Genomic DNA, 16688 nt, shown 5'->3' with positions numbered 1-16688 from the left:
TCCACACGTTGTCATTAGCTGGAGCCACGGCAGCCACGACGTCACGGGCATGCTTCCAACAGCTGTGAAAATCATTTGCTTGAGCTGCCGCATGACCCCCTCAGGCAAGCGCAAGTCAGGGCATTGCCTTCACGCGTATGTTTTCAATTTACCCCTGCCGCCTCATTCTGTCGGGAGTTCGGGAACCACTTGCAGTGCCTTTGTCGCAGTGACAAGAAAAGAAATCTGACATGCACCGCGATCCAGGAAGGCGAAGAAAGAGATCGAGGTCGGAGAGACGCTGCCGACGCTGCTGCTGGGGTTCTGGGTGCGACAACCGGAAGTCGCAAACCGAACGTCAGCGAATGACGTATTCATGGGCGGGGCCCTGTCCCAGAGCTGTTTTCTTTATTTTTTTCTTGATGCTCTGCAGGTACGAGTTAAGGGGGGGAGAGGAGGAGCGTGATTTTTAATCGTCTATAACTTCATTGTTAGTGATGCTAGCTCAAAAATTCTTGCGCTGGGGTGACGAGTGGTGGAATGCCCATCTCTTGTCTGCTTTACGCAATCGCAATTAATTTATTGCATAGTCCCTTTAAAGAAAAACTGAAAAATGGTGTCCACAAAGGTCATGCAGCTCAGTTTCACATATTCATACATGTTCACAAAACAGAAAAATGACAAAGCGAAAAACATCACGAGAAAGCATCAAAAATTATGAAACAAAAACACTACTCAAGACTTTCAGAGATGCAAAACATACATACAGCATCAAGATAAAAACATACAGCACCCCAAAAATGGCCCACATTGAAATAATGAAAATTACAGCTGGATTTATCAACACTATGTCTACCGTTTTCATGAAGACATCAGGGACAAATTAAGGAAATGGGGGGAAGGGGGGAGGCAAGCCCCCTCCTAAAGTGAGATTGCCATGAGAGAGCTGCAATGGCCCCCATTCTTTTTGTCAAAGTTTCAAGACTCATGGCAGACGTACTACCCCCTTCCCTCCCTTTACACACATATGCTGTAAGAGTTGCTAGAGCCAGGCACAACTCGAGAACAAAGCTGCAAATGCCTTTCAAAAAAAAGGCCTACCAACCAATGCCATCATGAAACCCCCTAGTGTGAAATTTTATGTGGCTGCCAGGTGTCTCAGTGTAGTGGGATGAACTGAAATATCACCAAGCAGCAGATGCCATTGGGTGGACAGCCTCCATTGCCACTGCAGTGAGCTTTATAAGACTATACGAGGAGTGTCTGGAAAGTGACAGTACCCTGCGTGCTAGCCACCAAGTTACAAAGAGAGCTAGCTGAGGGGTGCCAGCACTGCCCTACACCTTGGACCACACGATTTCTACTGCCCGCCAGTTTTCAGTGTTTTGCCAGTGTCTGGTCAAGTAGCAAGAATTCCGAATGCCTGCATTGATCCTTAAAAATATGAGTTGCAATCCATGATATGCTTTCTGCACACAAGGGGCAAACCACCAGTGGACATTCACAGAAGTTTGTGCGGTTGTTTGAACGAGCCAGGAGAATGTGGCAAAGTGGTGCCGTGAATTCTCGTCAAAAAACAGAAGTTCATGAAAAAAAAAAGACTGTCGATGTACATAGTTCAGCCAAATGTGTTGTGCTGGCTTTTGTGGCACATAGGCAACTCAGGACATTATGTGTCAAACTCATAGTTCGGCCAAATGCAAATCAGGTGCACTAGCAATTAGGTTTCACTTCGGTTCTGGTATTTGGCCTTTGTATATTTACTTTCTGGACATGTTATTTACTTCATAAGGAGGGCAAAGTATAGGTGAAGTGCACTGCACACAGAGGAAGGCTACAAGCAAACCACACATTCTGATGAAAGGCATGAAGGTCAAAATGGTCTGAGATATGCACTTAGAACACAAACATTCGAATACAATCGCAATAATGCTTCCTTACTGGCATAAGAATTCTACCCAAAAGAAAAATATACCTGCAAGTCGTAATACGAACTCTGATATGTGCCTACTGAATATTAATCCAGTACATGGACATCCAATCACATGGAGGCCGAGTACCAAAAAGTTCATATGCATTTCAGTTCAAATTATGCAACTCAGTCTCACTGAGATGAAAGCCAACAGTTCCTAGAGTCCAGTGACAACCTGTATGTGAAAGTAATCAAAAATATTTTCCAGAAGTTATGTAACATGCTTTTCCTTCCTGCAGTAGTGTAGTCCCTGAGGCATCCCACTGCAGTACTTAACAAGCACACTCACTTTAAATGATGGAAAAATATGCCCGAGAGGACAGAAAGTTGGTAGGAATCATTCGACAGAGCTTACAATGCGACAACACATATCTGAAAAACGTAACGTGTATTTCTTGCGAGTCTGCTAGGATTGCTATTTGTGCACATTACAGAGCCCTTGCTCTGAAGTAATATGAGGCAGTCATTAGTCATAGCATATATCAAGCCCAGCATTGCTTTGGGACAATATTACTACCATATGCCATCACAGTACACTAGCAACACTGTGTTGGGTTGCAAACTCTCACATCTGCAGCAGTGCCTCAATGGCCACAGTATATGGCTGTTCAACACGAAGTCATGGACTCAAACACTAGCAGCAGTGGCACCATTTCAGTAAAGATGAAACACAAAACTGCGTTTGTGTTGTGATACCAGTGCAAATTAAAAAATGCAAAGTGTTTGAAAATTATTCCAAAACACTAGTATCTTACAGCTCAGAGAATAGGTTTCAGCATGTAGACACTTCACAATTACACCTAACCTAATCAGTGTGCAACGTGTTACACAATACACAATAAACTGTGATGCTCTGCTAAATGGATCACATTTCAGCCTGATTTCAACTCTTGTACAATGGAACTGTATTAATCTTAGCGGTTCTCACAATGGGTTCTGCAGAACCCTTGGTCTTTCATTGCATGCCTCAAATTCCACCTTTTCGTTGCCCATTTTACTACCACCGATATTGTAATTGTCTTATGGTACACTGTTCCATTATACAGACACTAGATCCTACAAGGCAGCATGGTGCCCAAAGCATTTCCTTCTTGAGCATGACATTTCAGGTCATTTTTTGACTGCGGTGGGCACACATAGCCCGCAATCTGTACAATGCTACAACAAAATAAAATTCCCAAATGAAAAATTATTTAAAATCTAGAAGCCTACGCTAAGGCCTCTATCATCACTCAGTTGCAGGATGTTAAATTCCAGCAATAAGCCCCTGCCAAAGTAGCTCAATAATTAAGGAGGCGAAACGCTAGGCACCAATGTGCTGTGTGATGTTAGTGCGCGTTAAACAACTCCAGGTAGTTTAAATTGTCCAAAGCCCTTCAATACGGCTTCCCTCATAGACTGAGTCACTTTGGGACATTAAACCACAAAAATCAAACCAAACCAGCAATAAGCAATCAACTGTAACAGCTAGGTATAGGTGAAAGAAACACACTTCCTACGTCCATAAATACACAAATGTTGCTCACTAAAGAAAATGGCACAAGATTTAGGTCCCTTGTGAATGAAAGAACTTTGAACAGGTGGTTCAACTCAACAGTGCCATACTTCACGGCACTGCATTTTATTGGGCGCACAAGAGCATACGTGGGACCACAGCTAATGATGCTTACAATAACAGCAAAAGTGCCATTCAGCAACTGCACCACGGAGTTATTTGTCTTTTTGTTTCTGGCATAGCTTTCGCCAGTGAATATGCGACCATTTTGACATAAGTGAGCATATTCAACACTGTTTTCTACCTGTAGCTCTTCAGTTAAGGTGCTACTGCTGGCAGAGGGCACGTAAGACACCTTGTGTTCCAGCAGGGTATGCAAAGCCTCCACCAGATATGCCCAGTGCTGCAGGTACTTCCTGTCCAAAATGCCATCCAGCACAGGCACGCTATAGAAGAGCACCCAGTTCTCGAATTCCTTTGCCTTCCACCATCGCCTCTCTTTTGTGGACCTTGGTGTGCGCTTGACATCTCTGGGAGGTGCGATGCTCATCAATTCATCTACTGCAGCCTGACAGCGACCTAAGTAGAATGGAGAGCCTGCTGACTAAAGCCACATGTTCAGAAACTGGCGCCCCACTCCCAACAGCATACAGTGCATATAGTCAGGAACGAAGCTCCACACTATATTGAACTGCTGCAAGTTGATGAGTGCGGAGAAAGATTTCACGCCATTAATAGGTCTCTCCTCTACAACTGCCCTCTCCATGTCTGAAACCATCTGCTCCTCGCTCCTTTCAGCAGTGTCTACTTCTTCTGCAGGGTACTTTGTTGACCTCCCAACCCTCTCCCCTCTATGCAGGCACCAATTACAGCCGTAGTATCCGTTAAACTGTGTCAAACCCTGCATGGGGGCCCTGGCCACAGAATGAACTGCACAACAAATGCAGAAGGCCTTGAAGTTTTGTTTTTTGCCTTTATGTTCAAGTTCAAGTCCTTCCTGTGATAATTTGTTCAAAACCTCCACAAAGGCACCCTGAAAGATGCCCATATGCGGTTTGTCTCTTCCAAACCAGAGACCTGCCAATACCAAATTTTTCATTCTTTCTGTCAGTGGCAGCTCGTTAATGATAAGTTGAATAGGTCAAATTGATGTACCACTCGACTTGAATACAGGGCTCCCATCTGCATTCAATGTGAAGCTGATTCTGTGCCCAGCTTGACTTGTAGCTTAGCAACAAAGTTCTGGTACATGATGCCATCGTAAATATTACACAACGTGCCATTTGACTGGAGTGGCTGTGTCAGGTCGAGAAAGCTGCGATTTTGTAACACCTTGCACAGCTGTGAGGGAAGGTCTAATAGCACAAAAAAGGGTGCATCTGCCATGGCAGATGACTCACAAGAATGACCACATACAGAGCATTCCAGGGGAATGTCTGCTACTGCCTCGCCAACATATACTGTGCAGTGTGGGCAATAATAATGGAAGCTCATACTTGTCCCAGTGCTTTGCAAAAGCTTGCTCATCGTGTGCTTCAACTGGGGAAGGACAGGGTGGTTAAAAAACCATTTATCATATCAATGAGGCGCAGCAGAGCACTATATGTTAACTTTGCCCTAAGTGCATACCTCAGAACCATTAACAGCATATCACCTGCTGTCACAGTTAGCACTAACGACAGCATGTCCTTGAAGAGAGAGACAAATGCACCAGTTGCATCTTGGCTTGTGCTCTCACTGGTGGCATGACATTTCTGCATACATAAGGAATTCACTATCAATATTCAGGATGCACTCTTCCAGCAATACAAGTTTATATGTGCTGCACTCACGGACGTTACGAGCACTACCTCTCAGCGCTAATTCTAGCTTTCACAGTCTAGACCAGAGCGGGTTGTGATATGTAGGTTATATAACGTAGTCTGAAACATGGCGGCCAATGACACCTGTGCAAACTGTACGATACACAAGAATGGCAGGTTGATGGACCTTGCACCTTCACATCCATCTTGGCAATAGCAACCAGTGCTAACAAAACAATAACATTGAAACAGGCGCAAGCTAAAAGAAATACCACAGAGGTCTACTATGTCTCAAATGCTCGAGCGGTGCTGTGCTGATGAAGGGCAGCGAAATCTCAATTTTAGAGATAATACTTCAGCTTGAGCGCAGCCAGATCGACATGCACATAAACCATGCAGGCACAAGCACCCTGCCACCGATATAGCAAAGGAGCTGCATTAAACTTTCACTTCAAGCACACGCTCAATTGCTGTAGACAAGGATTCTCATTCTCACATTTTGCATACAGGTGGTGGAAAAAATAAAAAACAAATAACAAATAAAAACATCAAAAGTGCCTTTAAAAAAATTTGGCAAGATACGCATTATTAGGCTCTTTTCTCGATGGCATTGCATAACCCTCCTCGCAGCGCCATCCCTCCTCCTCCGCTCTAAGAGTGTGTTCGTCGTATTTTTCCATTTTCCATTGTTTACCGGATGTTTCTATTGCACTGATCTGTGCACCTTGTTTGAATTATTCGTAGCGGCGACTTGGGGTTCCCGCGTTGAACTTGCACTCATACCGCGAAAACGTTACCAAGTTCAGGAACTGCCGGATAAGTGTTATATTTTGCATTCGAGGGAAAAGGCAAGAAATTAATTTATGCTTTGAGCAAAGGCAGCGGGAATGAAACTAACTAGATGCAGCATCATTATTCTCTCTGTAGACTTTTTGAGAGCTGGATTCATTCCTTCTAGGACAGTGGCAAGCAGTAGGTCAACTGCACACAATTTTATTTTCCTCTGGTACGAATAATTCAAACAAGGTGCACCGATCACTGCAATAGAAACATCCAGTAAACAACCGAAAACGAGAAAATACGAGGAACACACCCTTAGAGCGGAGGAGGAGGGGCGGCGCTGCGAGGAGAATTATGCAACGCCAACGAAGAAAGAGCTCATTATTATTACTTTTTTTTTTCAGACCAATGCCACTTCATGCATGGCGCGTAAAGAATATATATATGGTGTTCTCACAGCTTTATTCTGCTCATCCTCCGGACTGCGCGCTGCTCCAACCGCGGAGTGTTCCCTGCCACTGGAGGAGCATGGTTGGATGTTTTCTTCCTCATTTATACTGATGCATCCTTGTGGTGATTGCGACCTAGAGTCATGCAGGTCGGCATTTGCAACGTTATGATATGAGCCGCACAGCGTCGAAGACCTGCCTGAAGCAGCATGTGAACTGACAGGCTTGTTTCTTGCAGTACCGCCGCTGTCCGCTGTAGAAGATTCCTCTAACAACGTTTAAAGGATCAGTGGGCAGAAGCACGGTGGTCACAAGCACACGTGATAGACACATGTGGTATGCATTCAATACTCACGCCTTGTTTGTTTGCAAGTGCACGGTTGTACCAGGAGCGCGTCGATTTCGGCAGCTTGAAGGTTTCATCGGGATTTAAATACTTTTTACATTGTCCTCGCTTCTGCCTCTTTTTTGGGCACTCCATTGCGCTTCCGAACTTTCTTTATAGGAACAACGCGTGTATCTTCCAGAAAATTACTGCAAACATGCCGCAAGCCACAGGTACGCCTACGGCTGGCCTTGACTACGGCGCCTCTCATAGCCTGAGTTGCTTTGGGACATTAAATCCCATAAACAAACCAACCAAACTAGCCATTCAAAAACATACTAAGTGCGAATTTTAGAAGCTAAATTTTTTATGTGGAATAAAAATAAAGCCATGGTTTAATTCAAATTTGTGTAGCAACAACACTTTAGCAAGTTTGGCCGGTTTGGCGCTTCGATTTGGAATTATCCACATCGCCACCGCCACCGTAACAGGGGCCAGCCATGGCGGTCGCTTTGTCGAAAAATGTTAGTGCAGTCTCGTGCCCATCGTTTAGGCCAGCAGAACCATGGGTACGCACACGTACGTACGCTATGAAGATAAGCGTTGCGCTATAGTCCCCATTGACTATATCAGGGGATATAAGGCCAGTGATGATGGTGACTTCAGGTCAGCCTACTATCCTGTGAAATGGATTGATGATGACGGGAGCTACGATTATCGTGCAAGAGTACTGTTGCTGGGAGGTAAGTTCGAATTATCACTTTTGTCATGAACATGGGGGGTTTCAACTGCATCTCCACAGAGAAACAAATATAAAAAGTGACTGTTTCAACGTTAAACGCGCACTACGCGAAAGTTGCTTATCTGCCGCCAATGCTACAGACGGTTATAATTCTGATCAAATCAGGAAAGTACATAATTCAAACTTGGTATTGAAAAACCAGGACAGTAGTGCACAATCTCTGCGACAATTTCAGCACGAATAAGTGAGCAGTTCAGCCGAGAGAAGCATTTACGGTGGGCGTTTAAAGTTTTAGCATTGCAACTATCTATATTTCAATGTGCAGTGGTCGCACGATCGACCAGCTAGAGTCTCAGATAGCGTAGTGTGAATGAGTGAATACGTGATAATTCAAACAATGTGCACACGTCGCCACAAAACTCAATCGTGTCGACATCTGTCTGTGTTTGGCAACTGATTAAGCTGCGTGAAAAGCTATGTTGCACGTGCGGTCATGGATAAAAGTTTGTGGGATTTGTGTTCACTAAAAAAAAAATTTCTGTCAGGCAAAGCAGGTCAATGAAAACAGTTGAAGCCCCCATCCACTGTTATACCAATTTGCTATAGCTACCGAGACAATTCAGAACTTTTGCCCTACAACTGTATGAAAACACAGGCGGCCGACCGTGAGGGCAATAACAGGGCTTAATTGTAAAATTAAGATGCCATGGAGCTGCTTTTGTTGCGTGCATAAGCCGTATTTGCCTGTCTGTTTGATAACCACATATGCAGTGAAAATTGGGTCAAATAACTGCATTTTTTTTATGCTTGCTAAGGTAATACAAGAAAAATGGGCCATACTGAGGAAGGAATCCTTGTATCCACAATTTCAGCCCGAGCCTCCTAGGCCTAGATGCACTTGATGAATTAAGGAAAAAGGGTAAACCTTGGTCAAAATTTGAATTGATTGAGTATATAGAGTTGTGAGACGAACCGCGGGTACACTTTTAAGGAGCGGTTCTTAACTGAAATTTTTATAGTTTACTAAACATGTCCAAATCAAGGTTCACCCTTTCAGAATTGAATATTACAGAGGAATTTTGTGTCGTTAACAATGCGATGCATACCGTATTTTCCGGTGCATAAGATGCACACTTGTATAAGACGCACCCGCCATATATGCAGGCTGTCACTGAAAAAGTTGGTACATAAGACGCACCCGTGGATAAGACGCACCCTAGTTAGGCTTGTGAGGCTTAATTAAACACGCTGGTGCGACCATCGCGAATGCACCGTACTTGTGAGAAATTCTTAAGCAACGCTAAGTGATAGAAAAAGGCAACACTCACGCCATACCCAGGCTTTAGCAAAAAAGAAAGAAAAACGAAAGAGCTCCCCCATATTTATTTTTTTATTTTATTTATTACATACTGTTGGCCTCTCTTTGAGGCCGTAACAGGATTGGGTGCACATATGCATGAAAAAGTACACAATAAAAGACTGCAGAGAAGAAACTTTGTCTGCAACAACATTTTATTTCTGCTTAAAACCTTCAAAGTCTTCATCTTCAGATGCGCTATAAAAAGGTTCGCCATTTCTGGAGGCGACGTGGCTGAAACATTCTCTTCGCACTATGTACTCAGAGGAAACACAGTTGTCGGCTTGTCTTGATAATGGCGAGAAGCACGATTGTCGCCATCTTTTGGCATTTCACATTACTTTTGCTTGGAGCCTCCGAAATGGCCACCGGTTTGTGATTCCAGAAGTCGTTATCCCCGCTGTTTCATGATAAAGTTCACCTAAATAGAAGTTGCGTACGGCGGCCCCTCGTATTGAAGTATTGACCGTGTTACAACCGCGTTATTGGCAGCGATATTTTTTCAGTGAAAAAAGCTTCAGCATGAACCTGAGAATTTCTGAATTCGCAAAAAAACCCCGAAAAATTCGCGTATAAGACGCACCCTTGTATGGGGCGCACCAGCAAGATTGTTGAAGAAAAGCCGTGTCTTATACACTAGAACATACGGTAATTTGGTTTTAGTATGCGAAGCAAGTAATGCATGTGTGCTCTTTCTCCAATAACTGTACTACTAGCAAGTGCATCTATCTGGTGCTGTATTTTGTAGTGTCGGTGGAGCTAGAGAACACCAGATGTCCGGGAGCCCATTCAGTCCCACAATCCAAATGAAACTTTGTGCATTTTTACATGTTGCAGTATCTAAGAGCCGTAAATATTTTTGCCTGCAATTTATTTTTGCCCCTGTGAAAACATTTCAGACTCTGAAGCAGATGTGGAGAAAAAAGTAAAAAACAGCGTGTCCGTTTCATGCGAATTGTGGATTCCAGTGCTAGTGAAGAAGAACGTGAGGTGATATGCATCCTCCTTTTTTTTACAGAAACCACTGGGCTCATATTCTGGTCGGTGAGACTGGGTAATCTTTTTCTGTTTTGTCCATTTATAGCAACCTAAGAAGAGGAAACACACCAGCAAAGACAGTGTTTTTCAGGCTATTGAAAAAAAAACTTAACGAATCACATTCAGAAACAAGTCAGCAGAGGGCACTCTCGGATGCATTAATGAAAATTGAAAGCCTGAAACAGCAGCTTGAAGAGAAAGATGCAGAAGTTCAAAAGCTGAGATGCCTCAATGAGCGACTTGAGGAGAAAGTGATTTCGAGAATAGATGAGCTTGGTAGGTTGTCTTGATGTTTTAGTACTAATTAGTTTCATTGGTTCTTGTTGTCTAGATGTAACTTCATTCCAATACATTTTAGAAATGAGTGGCTACAAAAGAGTTACTGTTGGGATGCTTTGGTAACATGATTGCAACAAGTGTTACCCACACAGATGAAGCTGTTCCATGGGGTTTGGCACTGCAGCTGTGGTACTGAATGCTTTACGAGTGTAAAAACAAAGGCAGACATATCTGGCACAAATTTGGAAATGGTGCATGTGGTGGCTCAGTGGTTAAGGCACTCGTCTACTGAACTGGAGTGCCGAGGTTCGAACCCGACCGCGGCGGCCGCGTTTCGATGGAGAAACACAGAAGGTGCCCATGTGCTGTGCGATGTCAGTGCACACTGAAGATCCCCAGGTGATCGAAATCATTCCGGAGACCTCCCCTGTGGCATCTCTTTCGTTTTCACTTCCTCCTTTATATCCCTTGCCTTACAGCGTGGTGCGGGTGTCCATCTGCATAAGTGAGACAGTTACTGTGTCACTTCCTTTCCTAAAAAAACCTATTTTCGATGTGGAGACTGTAATGTATGCAATGAAATCGTAATATATGGCACAAAAGTAACTGATGCCCGACTTAGTGATTAGTATCTTTGTGCAAGCTGCCCTTCCTAGAGTTTTTATAAAAAGCGAATAAAATTTTGAAGACAAAGCGAAACTCTTAGTCAGTTGTTCCTGCAGTGAAAACATGTCCGAAAAAAAAACTGCACAGTCTCGTCTGATTTCTGTCTGAATGTGAGGTCAACAAATAATGCTCAAGTTTTACTCCCTGGATTCGCATAATGAAGCTGAAAAGCAGTGGCCACCACTGATGTGTATACTGGGCAGCAGAAATATCTATAGATATTTTAAACCTTGTGTGCGGGCTGGTTGTCGATGACAAGCAGTATTTATTGAAGATAGGAAGTGGGCATATGAAGACACAAGGGTGTGGCTTGATAGTGCACAATATTAAGTCACTGGCAGTGTGACATCAGAGCTGTTTCACTGTGCTACAAAGCTTACATTTGCTACTTCATGCATGTGATATATTCATATGTGTGCACTATAGTGACTAATGTGTATCCCTGTGCTTGTTTCAATACTTTTCTATAATATCCCGGCCCTGAAAAATCTAACTCCGGCTCCTGAGAGGAAGACCTCAGCAGTCTCAGCAGCAGTCGCCACTCCAGCTACAGAGACTGCTGCCATCTACAATACAGAGGACTCTCCTCTGTTTGAAACTCAAGATGACATGGTATACCTGGATGCTTTCTCAAATGCCTGAAATAATGGATTAATGAATAATAATAGCTGGGCAAAGTTTAATGCAGTTGTAGACTTGGAAAATAGGCATGAATAGCTGTATCTCATTGCTTGGAGGTGGTGTTGTGTGTGCTGAAATAATGCACTTTTCATTTGCTTCTGCAAAGCAATTGCAAACTACTGACATCTTCATTCATTTTTGAAAATAACTGGCATAATTTGTTTTGCAAATTTATTTTGCATTTAAGACTGCAAAAGTTAACATAAATACTACTTTTCAAGCACTTTGGATGATAGAGTATAATTAATGATGTGCATAGAATGCGTACAAATCTGCTGTTTTATATCTGCAGGTTTACATCGGGGAGGGGATCCTCATCACTAAAAACACTTGGACCAGAATCAAACAGTTGGAGAAAGACAGCATGCTTGTACAGGAGCTCCTGGTGGCAATTTGGGGCACAGCAGCACTGAGGGGTCGTTCCCTTCAAGGTAATAACACAGCAATGTCACTATTTGACTATCGGAAAGATGATGCTTTTAAGAAGCCCTTTCCTGTTTATATATATATATATATATATACACACACTGCAATATGTCATTTTCACAGGCAAACATAGCCCTAAGTACCCGGACTGTGAGAGGAAGTGCCCGTTAACGCTACTAAAAGTGACAGTAATGCACGGTGAGTACTTACAGCTGTCTAGGGCAGTTTAAATCTGTTCTGTTTCTTGCTGCACTGCTTGCGCTTGTTATGAGCGGTACGTGAGAATCCTTTGAACATTGTCTTCCTCAAAGCTTGTGTTTTTCTGCTTATTGTGGCAGGAATTGAAGCACAAGTGCTGAAGCAGATTTTTCAGTTAGCCAGATTCGATATTTGAAAATGCAAAATGAGGCCAGCATTGTTGCTGCACTTAAATTTAGGGGTGTGCGAATATTCGATAATTTCCAATATTCGATCGAATAGCACAGTATTCGATATTCGCTTCGAACCGAGTTCTCGGTATTCGAAATTTCGAAGTATTCGTCTCGCGCGAATAGTGTTACTGGGACGCTTGCCCGCTTGCTTTATGTGGTTTCGGTTACGAGTGTTGCCACATAGATGGCTTTTTTTTTTATCGCGCTTTCAACGCTCGGGGGTCAGTCAATACGCAAATCACGATCAGGCCGGGTTCCGAACCCAGCGACAAACGAAAGAAAAGTCAGGGCGACGCGCTCTTGCGAAAGATCCTGCGTTCTGGCCGTTTTCGAAACTCCGCACTAAGGCTGCCATAAGCCGCGTCGCTGCCACCGGGTCGAGGCAGACGCAATGAAGGAAGAACACAGCCGACAGTCGTCTAAGCTTCAAAACAAGAAACCTCAGTTTATTGTCAGCGAACCCTTTATATATTCTGGCTGGCGGTGACGCTATCGATGAGCTCGGACGCCGCAAGTATTCGAACGCGGGCATCGCTTGGCCGCGTTCATTCCCCCCCCCCCCCCCTATTTTTTTTCCAATAAAGCTGCGGAAAAGATTATCTGATAGGACAGATACGAAGATAAACACGCAGCCAAGATAAACACGATGTTCTGATCCTTCAGCTTGATAAGCGAAGCAACGCTCCGGCAAACAGCAGCCGCGAGCTGCTAGTGAAATGCAAAAAAAAATAAAATGCATCGTGCGACAGGACTTATCAGAGTGACGGCATAGGCCGGGAAGAGCGCCAGTTTGCCGCACTAAACCCGAGGGAGACAGAGCAGAGCCGACGTTTCCATGCGAGCACCCCTCGGATAGCGAAATAGACGCGCCAATCTCTGGCCGCAAGGTACATGGCGATGCATTTGAGCCATGGGCGGCGCGTCCTGAACGCTCTGTCCCCGACAGTACCGCCAACCTATCGGTGCTGTGGGAGCTGTGGATACGCGATGCTGCGATGCTGCCAGTGCTGCTAGGAGGTCCGGTCAGCCTATGTTCCATTTTAGCATCTTTGGACGCAGCAGTCCCATCGGCGTAACCGAAAAGAAGGCGCAATCCAAGCCAAGAAGTGAGGATCCAAACTATAGAAACGCAAGCAACGCAAGTGGCAAGTCGGTGCACCGAACGTGATTGCCTAGCTCAGTGTTGGACATTCGACCCGTTCGACCACTGGTCACCGGTAGTGCAGAATTCATTATTGTTCTCAGTGCTCTTGCTGCAGTGTAGTGCAGTTACTCCTATGGTTTCAGTTATTGGTTGTACTACTGGCACCGTTCTGTTATACTGTCATTTTTTGTATTTTATCTGTAGTTCCTTATTAGAAAGCAGGCGGTATTTTTGTGTTACAACTTTTTATTACCAAACCAGTAAAAATTGTTCTTAACTCACTTTAGGTGCTCTCTTAAAATTTTGAAGCACGGTTTTAAATAAAGCCTCAGTGCAGTATGTAATGGCACCGTGTGTTAAGAAAATAAATTGTTTTGGAAATGCCTACTGTCATTCAGCCTTTTTTTAGTGCCAGAAGTACTATTCGAACTATTCGCTTCGAAATTATTCGAAGAAAACGGCTATTAGCTTCGAATTCGCTTCGAATCAAAAAACCACTTTTCGCACACCCCTACAATTTAAAAGGTGGTTGAAAGAATTGGATAGAATAAGTGCTTGTATTTGTTGGAAATATCATTGTGAGGTTATGTACAAAGGATGAGCACAAGTGTATGGCCAATATGCAATCAAACTGCTTCTTCAAAAATGTACAGTGCATTCATCAATGTGAGGTTATGTACAAGGATAAGCACAATTGTATGGCCAATATGCAATCAAACTGCTTCTTCAAAAATGTGCAGTGCATTCATCAATGTGAGGTTATGTGCAAAGGATAAGCACAAGTGTATGGCCAATATGCAATCAAACTGCTTCTTCAAAAAGGTGCAGTGCATTCATCAATGTGAGGTTATGTACAAAGGATAAGCACAACTGTATGGCCAATATGCAATCAAACTGCTTCTTCAAAAATGTACAGTGCATTCTACTATGACAGTTTGGAAGTTTACATACAGCGCTGTAGAAGCAAGGCAGCATACTTGCATTGCCAAACTCTTGAGTCTCCTTTTGCTTGTATTGTTCATAATGTGCAGTTTCTCTTTATGGAAACAGAATGCTACAGGGAGCACCTGGCCAAACAGGGAATACCGGCACATATGCTTTTCCTGGCTACGAAGCAGATGAACCATTATGTCGTTGAGAAACTTGCCAACATTGAGAAGGTGGCCAACAAGTGTGTATAATTGATGTTGTACTTTGCGTGGCTTTGTACCTAGACATCCAGTTTTGTCATTAATGGTGCTAGCATGCTTTTCATGAGTCTATCACAACAGTCTGCCCACCTGGAGGGTGACTGTAAGTGAAGTAGAAGGCTTATAATTAAGTCTGTAATTTTCTATTATGAGTATTGGTCAGGTTTGGTGGTCTCGCTTTTGTGCCAAGTGAAACTGGTGCTTTAATTAATTTTTTTGCTTTTTCTTACCGTAATCTTGTTTTGGTTTCATTTTGCAGGCAGGAACATAGAGGAGAGCAGTGAAGGCATCACGGCTTTTTTTTTCTGCCATGAAGATTGCTTCACACATTATCATCAGCAGCAGCCTGACTACGCCCACTGCTTGGCAGAGGCATCTCCCATGTCTCTTCAATTAACCCTGTCCTTTGCCAATTGTAGCCACCGTATCTCAGCAAACTTCTTAGTCTCATCCGCCCACCTAACTTTCTGCCGCCCCCTGCTATGTTTGCCTTCTCTTGAAATCCACTCCGTTACCCTTAAGGACCACCGGTTATCTTGCCTTCGCATACATGCCCTGTCCAATCCCATTTCTTCCTTTTGATCTCAACTAGGATGTCATTAACTCGCGTTTGTTCCCTAACCCACTCCACCCCCACTGCTTTTGTATATTTGTATGCTGCCATGAATAGATTGTTTCCGACTGTTTGCTTGTGTTTATATTGAATGCAAATATAAACAGTACACCCTTCATTCCAGAACCTACTGTATTCTGCTAGTCAGGCTCACTGGACACAAATTGGTTAGTAGGACAGACCAGTTAAACTGAATCGGTCAGACCTATTGATCACAGTGTCTCACCAGTTAAATTCTCTCACTGAAGCTAATTCAGTGCAATTGCACTCATGTCTGCCCTATTGGGTCCAACTGTGTGTCCCACTTACCACTGCATACTGTGGGTTCAACCCACTAAATCCAGCTGGTGTGTCCCACTAGACCCATTGTACACTGGGTCTGACCCATTGGGTCCAATTGGTATGTCCCACTGGACCCATTGTATACTGTGGGTCCGACCCATTGGGTCCAATTGGTGTGTCCCACTGGACCCAACGTATGCAGTGGGTCAGACCCATTGAATCCAGTTGGTATGTCCCACTGGACCCATTGTGTGTAATGGGTCTCACCTACTGGCTGCAATTGGTGGAGGGCTAAAAACACAATTGGGAAGTCCAAATGGCTACAGTTGGTTCCAATTGGAAATTTCCTATTGGTTCCATTTTTTTTTGACTGGGAACTGCTGGTCGCCGTGAAGGAATCTATTGAATAGTCCGGGGAACTTTCTTTTCGGTCCTCAGCAGGTGTGTCTCTTGACGATTTTTTAAAGCTTTTAGAATTTTACTTGAGTGTTATTTTTATCCTTTTTTGGGGGGGGACGTTAAACCCCATAAACCAAACCAAACCACTTTTATCCTTTTTGACAAACAGCCGTTTCTGCTGCGCAACGAAATTTGCATAGGGTCCTGTGTGGCTCCTATTTTATGTGATATTTTTTTTAGCTTATGTTGATCGCCTTTTGCAGCACGCTTTTATCGGAGGCCCGATTTTAAAGGTTTTTAGATATGTCGATGATTTTTAATCTTTTTAAAAGCCCCTTTTAACTCAACCATTGAGGATTCCATTGGTGATGTCTTAAGAGCTTTTAACAAGCACGGTAAAGGCCTGACCTTTATACATGAACTTCCCCAGAACGGTGAGATACGCTTTTTAGACCTGAGGTTGAGGTTTGGTGCGGGGCACACCTGTTGGGCGTATTTCCCACGCGCGAAGAAGGAACTCTTGCCCTATGATTCGTCTCACTCTAAGACCATTAAGAGAGGAGTAGAAATGCTCTGCCTTGAATCCACGCTTCGGAAATCGTGTCCACACGAGATGCACGGCAGTTTCGACCATCAGG

General features: G+C 43.8%; 1 protein-coding gene and 1 long non-coding RNA gene across 8 annotated transcripts in view; one reads left to right on the top strand and one right to left on the bottom strand.

Annotated features, from left to right (window-relative positions):
* Positions 1-16688, bottom strand: part of LOC149357205 (uncharacterized) — a 105370-nt gene that overhangs the window by 74306 nt on the left and 14376 nt on the right. The gene's annotated exons all lie outside the window — the stretch shown is intronic.
* Positions 13136-15442, top strand: LOC149357206 (uncharacterized). The gene is made up of 3 exons (XR_016289887.1): positions 13136-13639; positions 14617-14737; positions 15016-15442. It is a non-coding gene; the product is annotated as an uncharacterized LOC149357206 (long non-coding RNA).

The sequence above is a fragment of the Amblyomma mixtum genome, chromosome 3, assembly GCF_055824585.1.
Source record: "Amblyomma mixtum isolate Tamu chromosome 3, ASM5582458v1, whole genome shotgun sequence".
In the NCBI taxonomy this organism is placed as follows: Eukaryota; Metazoa; Arthropoda; class Arachnida; order Ixodida; family Ixodidae; genus Amblyomma; species Amblyomma mixtum.
Note: the sequence above shows the minus strand (reverse complement) of the source record. Positions and strands in the feature narration are given on the sequence as shown.